At 40.6% G+C, this 6,590-nt stretch overlaps 1 pseudogene; it reads right to left on the bottom strand.

The window, feature by feature from the left end:
* Positions 1–948: 948 nt before the first annotated feature.
* On the bottom strand, positions 949–4,317 carry LOC112310545 (proteasome subunit beta type-2 pseudogene; annotated as a pseudogene).
* Between the last annotated feature and the right edge of the window lie 2,273 nt (positions 4,318–6,590).

The following is a 6,590-nucleotide window of genomic DNA, read 5'->3' as shown; positions in this document are numbered from 1 at the left end:
TATTTTTTTAATTTAAGTTTTGCCTTTTACATTTATATCTCTAATCAACCTGGAGTTGATTTTTAAAGGGTATCAAGTGGAGAAATATCTCCCCCCTCAACATAGTCCAGGTAGACACAACAGCATTTCTTGACTGGCCCATTCATTCTTTCCTCAATAATTTATAATGCTACCTTGGTCATATGTCAATTTTCCATATGGAAACATGAGGGTCTATTTCAATCATTACTTTCTGTTTCACTGGCCTCTTTGTCTATATGTGGACCACATCATATTGTCTAAATCACTTAGCCTTTATAATACATCTTGATATCTAGAAAGACAAGTCTCCACGCCTTGTTCCTCTTCCTCTGAATTGTCTTGGCTATTCTTGCCTGTTTGTTCTTCCATAGGAATTTTATAATTTGTTTGTCAAATTCCATTAAAAACCTCTGTTGCAATTTTTATTGGAATTACACAGGATCTATATTTAGATTTGTTTGGGGGAAGTATTTTTATGATACTGAGTTTTCTAATCCATGAATATTGTGGTGGCAAAGACAGTTAGTTGTCCACCCAAAATCCATCCTTCTTTCCTTCCTTATAGAATCCTGATTTATTCTGGATGGTAAAGTGTCCAGATGAAAGAATACACTTTGCACTCTCCTTTGCAGATAGGAGTATTCAATAGGGTGTGAAATACAAATGGGATAAGGATTCAGGAAAGAGTTGTTAAATGGATTTGTCTAGAGAGGAAGCCAACCATTCATCCCAGCTTCCTCCTCCTTTCACTCACAAATACCCTCTCTTCACAATTCGTACACTCCATTCACATTGCCAACTGGCTCTGCTGGGAACTTCCTTATTTCCTGCAATCCCCTCTTAAGACATCTCACCATCCCCCACCCTCGGCTGATCCCATTCTCAACATTACTATACTAGGGTGATTATTCTAAAATCCAGCTCTGATCATTTCACTACATTACTAAAAATTCTTTTGATGGTTGTTTTGATGGTTCTTTTGCTTTTGGAAGTGGTTTCCAAACCTGATGGCACCAGAATCAGCTGGGGGGTGTGAAGGAGCTTTACATTTCCCAAAACATAGCCAAGATTTACTGACTCAATCTGCAGAGCAAGGAGTGTCCAAGAATTAGCAGTTTCAGAAAGCTCTTCAGGTGGCCAACCTTCTAGCAACAGTGACACAAGATGGCATCCAGCACAGGCTTGGGGGTAAAAGTCCCTTGCAATTTCCAACTGTGGAAAGAAATAACGGTAAGGAGTAGTAGGTGGCACAGTTAGTGGGGGTCTAGAAGATGATGAAGACATAACACTTACAAGATGGACAGGGATAATAATTGGGCCTCCAAGAATGATTTATGAAAACGTAATATATAGCCTTAAAATAGAATGTGGACCTAAATACCCAGAAGCACTCCTCTTTGTAAGATTTGTAACAAAAATTAATATGAATGGAGTTAATAGTTCTAATGGAATGGTGGACCATTATCAGTGTTAGCAAAATGTCAGAATTCATATGGCATCAAAGTTGTCCTGAAGGAGATTCGGTGCCTACACAATCTAAAGAAAATATGAAACCCCACAACCACCTGAAGAAAATCTTCCAGCAATTAATCAAAAGGAGAAACCACAGGCCCTTCCCCTTTCCCTACATGATTTAAACACTCTTCATTTCCCACAGTAGTAAATTTCCATGATATGTCTTACAGATCTTAAAGTACTGGAGAGAAAGGTCCCATTCAAAAGCAATTTAGACTTTCATTCAAGATGGCAGCATAGGTAAACATGGCTCACCTCCATGCACAACCACATCAAAATTACAACTAAATTATAGAACAACCATCACTCAGATCCACCAGAAATTGTGTTGAACGGAAGTCTAACAATTATGGAATTTAAGAAATCACATCCCTCCAGATTGGTAGGAGGGAAAGAGACACAGAATGGGCTGGTCCCAGACCTACACGCGGTGGGTAAAAATTCAGGAGGGATATCTGAGGAGCAAGGAGTCCCAGCCCCACACCAGGCCCCCAGCCGAGGGTTTCAGTGCCAGGAAGATAAGTCCCCATAACTTCTGGCTGCAAAAATTAGCGGGGACTCAGTTGGGGGAAGAAACTGCTGGAGCCTCAAGCAATTCCTCTTAAAGAACCCACACACGGACCTACTCAGACTTACTGCCTCTGAGCTCCAGCACTGACATAGAAACTTAAAAGGCACCAGTGGCATACAGGAAGGAAGTTAATCGTTTGGCATCAAGGCTACAGCTGGGGGGACATCTTTCTTTCCCAGACTGAAAGGCCATTGTCCCTTTCTGAATAATCCCTGCTCAGAGCCACAGAGCCAGAAGGTGGGTGCCATATCTGAGACTCCATCATCCTGGATAAACTGTCCCACCCTAGATATCCTCTGGGACTCCATCTCATCCAACATACAGGCCCTCCCAAGCTGTTAACAGAGAATCTTCCATGTGAATGACTGATCTTGGCTCATGCTTCACAACTTCCTAAATCCTCTCAAACAAGCGACAGTCAATCTCAGTGAGCCCTCAGCCCCCATGCTTCTAGTTAAAGTGGCTCCAGGCCCGGCACAAGCGTCAACCAGCCTAAGTTCACAACTTGGCTTCTTCAACCTTGGAATCTTCAAGCCCAGCACAAAGAGCAGCCATCTCAGATTGCTTTACAACTCAGGAAGCGTGACCCTGGGCAAAACGCAGGTGGGGGCTGACCTTGGCCTGCACCACCCGGGAAACCCCATGGCCAACACACCCAGTGCATAGCTACAGACCATGTCAGAGCACCACCACCCTGCCACTGCACAGCTGATCCTCCACTGAGGGCAGAGGGTGGTGGGCAGTGGTCAGAGCCAATCCTTGCTACTGACTGGCCTGGGTAAATCCCTCCCATTGATCTGCAAGCAGCAATCGAGGCTCAACTACAAGTGGAGGGTATACTCAGCCCACACAAAGGGCTCACCTCATGTATCCAGCTTGGGTGATAGGGAAGGATGTGCCACTGGACCCTACAGGACACCTACTACATTAGGCCATGCTACCAAGACAGGGAGTAATAGTAGCTCCACTTAGTACATAGAAACAAACACAAGGAGGCTGCCAAAGTGAGGAGACAAAGAAACATGGCCCAAATGAAAGAACAGATCAAAACTCCAGAAAAAGAACTAAAGAAAATGGAGATAAGCAATCTATCAAATGCAGAATTTAAAACACTGGTTATAAGGATGCTCAAGGAATTTACTGAGGACCTCAACAGCATAAAAAAAAAGGTACAGTCAGGAATGAAGGATACACTAATTGAAATAAAGAAATATTTATAGGGAAACAACAGTAGAGTGGATGAGGCTGAGAATCAAATCGATGATTTGGAACATAAAGAAGCAAAAAACAACAACAACAACAAAAAACCCCAGGCAATCAGAACAAGAAGAAAAAAGAATCCAAAAAAATGAGGAATGTGTATGCAGCCCCCATGACAACTTCAGGTGTTCCAACATTCGCATGATAAGGGTGCCAGAAGGAGAAGAGAAAGAACAAGAAATTGGAAATTTGTTTTTAAAAAATAATGAAAGAAAACTTCGCTGATTTGGTGAAGGAAATAGACATTCAAGTCCAGGAAGCACAGAAAGTACTAAACAGGATAGATGCAAAGAGGCCCACTCCAAAATACATCATAATTAAAGTGTCAAAGGTTGAAGATAAAGAGAGAGTCTTAAAAGCAGCAAGAGAAAAGCAGTTAGTTGCCTACAAGGGAGTTCCCATCAGACTGTCAGCTTATTTCACAAAAGAAACTTAGCAGGCTAGAAGGAATTGGCAAGAAGATCTCCAAATATCCTCTCACCATCATCTCACGTGAGATAGTTGGTGTGTAGTACCAGTCCAGGATACTGAGAGTCAGGAAGTCATCATAGCCATGGGCTGCAAAAGGGGCCTTGGCCAAGGTTGCCAGGTGGTCCATGTAGTAGAACACCAGACACTCATGCTCATTGTAGCCAGCCAGGAGGAGGTTGACATGATATGGGGTCGGACTCTGAAGACAGTCAGCCAGGTTTCCCTGTGTTAAATTAGCTGCCTCTGTGAGAGACAATGCATAACCATTTCTTATCTTATAAAGTTGCATATTTTTCTGAATATATTCTGCAAACTATACAGTGTCTCCAGCGTCTCCAACACATAGGAGTAAGTTTTTTTTCACTCATCTTAAACATCTTGTCATGATCGTCCTTCATCTGGACAATACTAGTAGTGGCCACCTGCTCAGAGGCGACAAGGACAAAGTCGGGGCCCTGGATGCCAATGAGGTATTCCATGCTGGTGGGAGGCCAGAGGCTGCAAGCTCCACAGGGCACGGGACTCCCTGACTTCACTACCTCACCAGTGAGAGCACCACCAACCACAGCTTTGCTCTACAAAGACATTTGTGGTTTTTTTTGGTTTTTTTGTTTTTGTTTTTTTAGAATGAGAGGAAGGGAGGGAGAGAAACATCAATGTGAGAGAGAAGCATTGATTGGTTGCCTCCCATACGCATCTGGCCCAGACCAGGGGGTGGTGCCTGGACTGGGGATCCTAAGCATCCAGGCCACGTATCACATGCACCTGCACCCAAACAGAGGATTGAACCCTCAATCTCAGTATGTGCCCTGACTGGGAATCAACCCCACAACCTTTTGGTTATGGGGCAATGTCCAACCAGCTGAGCCACACTTGCCAGGGCACTACTTCAATTTCATTAGTTGTAATTTTTCTATTCATATTTTCTAATTCTTCCTGATTCCATTTTGAAAGATTGTATATTTCTAGTATTTTATCCTTTTCTTCCAAATTGTCCAACTTATTGGCATATCGTACCATACATTTTCTTACAGTCCTTTGTATTTCTTTGGTGTCTGTTATTACGTCTCTTTAATTTCTGATTTTGTTTATTTGGGTCTTGTCTCTTTTTTCATGACGAGTCTGGTTAAAGGATTTTTTTTTTTATCTCATTTATCTTTTCAGAGAACAGGTATTTGGTTGTATTGATCTTTTGCACTGATTTTTTGTATTCTATTTTGTTTATTTCTGCTCTGATCTTTATTATTTCTTTCTACTCACTTGGGACTTTGATTTTCTTTTTTTTTAAGTTCCCTTAAGTATAAAGTTAGATTGTTTCTTTAAGCTTTTTCTTGTTTCTTGTGATAAGCCTGTAATGCTATGGATTTTCTGAAAACTGTTTTTGCTATGTCTCATAGATTTTGGGTTGTTGTGTTCTCATTTTTATTTGTTTCCCATTATCTTTTGTTTCTTCCTTGATCTCACTGTTAACCCATTTATTGTTCACTAACATGTTATTTGCTGTCTATGTCTTTGCATGTTTTTGAGCTTTTTTTCTTGTAATTGACTTCTAGTTTCACACCATTATGGTCAGAGAAGATGTTTGATATGATTTCAATCCTCTTAAATTTACTGAGACTTGTTTTGTGTCCTAACATGTGGTGTATTCTAGGAAATGTTCCATATCCACTCGAAAAGACTGTATATTCGGGTGCTTTGGGATGAAATGCTGTGAAGATATCAATTAAATCCATCTGATCTAGTGTGTCATCTAAGGTGACTATTTCCTTGTTGATTTTCTGTCTGGAAGACCTATCCATTGATGTCAATGAGGTGTTAAAATCTCCTACTATGATTGTATTACTGTTTATCTCTCCCTTGATGTTCATCGAGATTTGTTTTATATATTTAGGTGTTCCTATGTTGGGTGCATAAATGTTTACAAGGGTTATATCGTCTTGTTGGATTTTTCCTTTTATCATTATGCAGTGTCCTTCTTTGTTTCTCATTATAGCCTTTGTTTTAAAGTCTATTTTTATAAGTATTGCTACCCCAGTTTTTTCATTTCCATTTGCATGAAATATCTTTTTCAAAACCTTTACTCTTACTCTGTATATCTCTCATTCTGAGGTGGTTCTCTTGTAGACAGAATAGGTATGGGGCTTGTTCTTTTATCCATTCAGCTACCCTCTGTCTTTTTATTGGAGCATTTAAACCATTTACATTTAAAGTGAATATTGATAGCTAAGTTTTATTGTTATTTTATTCTTTCTAACTCTGCTCCTCTGTTCCTTCCTTCTCCTCCTTCTTCCTCTTCTTCTTCTCCTTCTTCCCTTCTTCTTTTTCCTCTCCTTCTCCTCCTCCTCCCTTAAGAAGATGCCTTAACATTTCTTGTAATACTGGTTTGGTGGTAATGAATTCCATTAGCTTTTTCATGTCTGGGAAGCTCTTCATTTCTCCTTCAATTTTAAACAATAACCTTGCTGGGTGGATTAGTCTTGGTTGTAGGTCCTTGCTTTTCATGCCAATCCCCTCTGGTCTGAAATGTTTCTGTTGAGAAATCAGCTGACACTCTTATTGGAGCTACCTAGTAGACAACTAACTCTTTCTTTTACTCTTTTAAGATTCTCTATTTGTCTCTAACCTTTGCCATTTTAATTATGTTGTATCTTGGTGCAAGTCTCTTTGGATTCACCTTGTTTGGGACTCTCTGCACTTCCTGGACTTGTGTGTCATTTTCCTTCACCAGATTAAGGAAATTTTCAGTCATTAT

The sequence above is a fragment of the Desmodus rotundus genome, chromosome X (assembly GCF_022682495.2).
Source record: "Desmodus rotundus isolate HL8 chromosome X, HLdesRot8A.1, whole genome shotgun sequence".
NCBI classification, from domain to species: Eukaryota; Metazoa; Chordata; class Mammalia; order Chiroptera; family Phyllostomidae; genus Desmodus; species Desmodus rotundus.
This window is presented reverse-complemented; position numbering and strand designations above follow the sequence as displayed.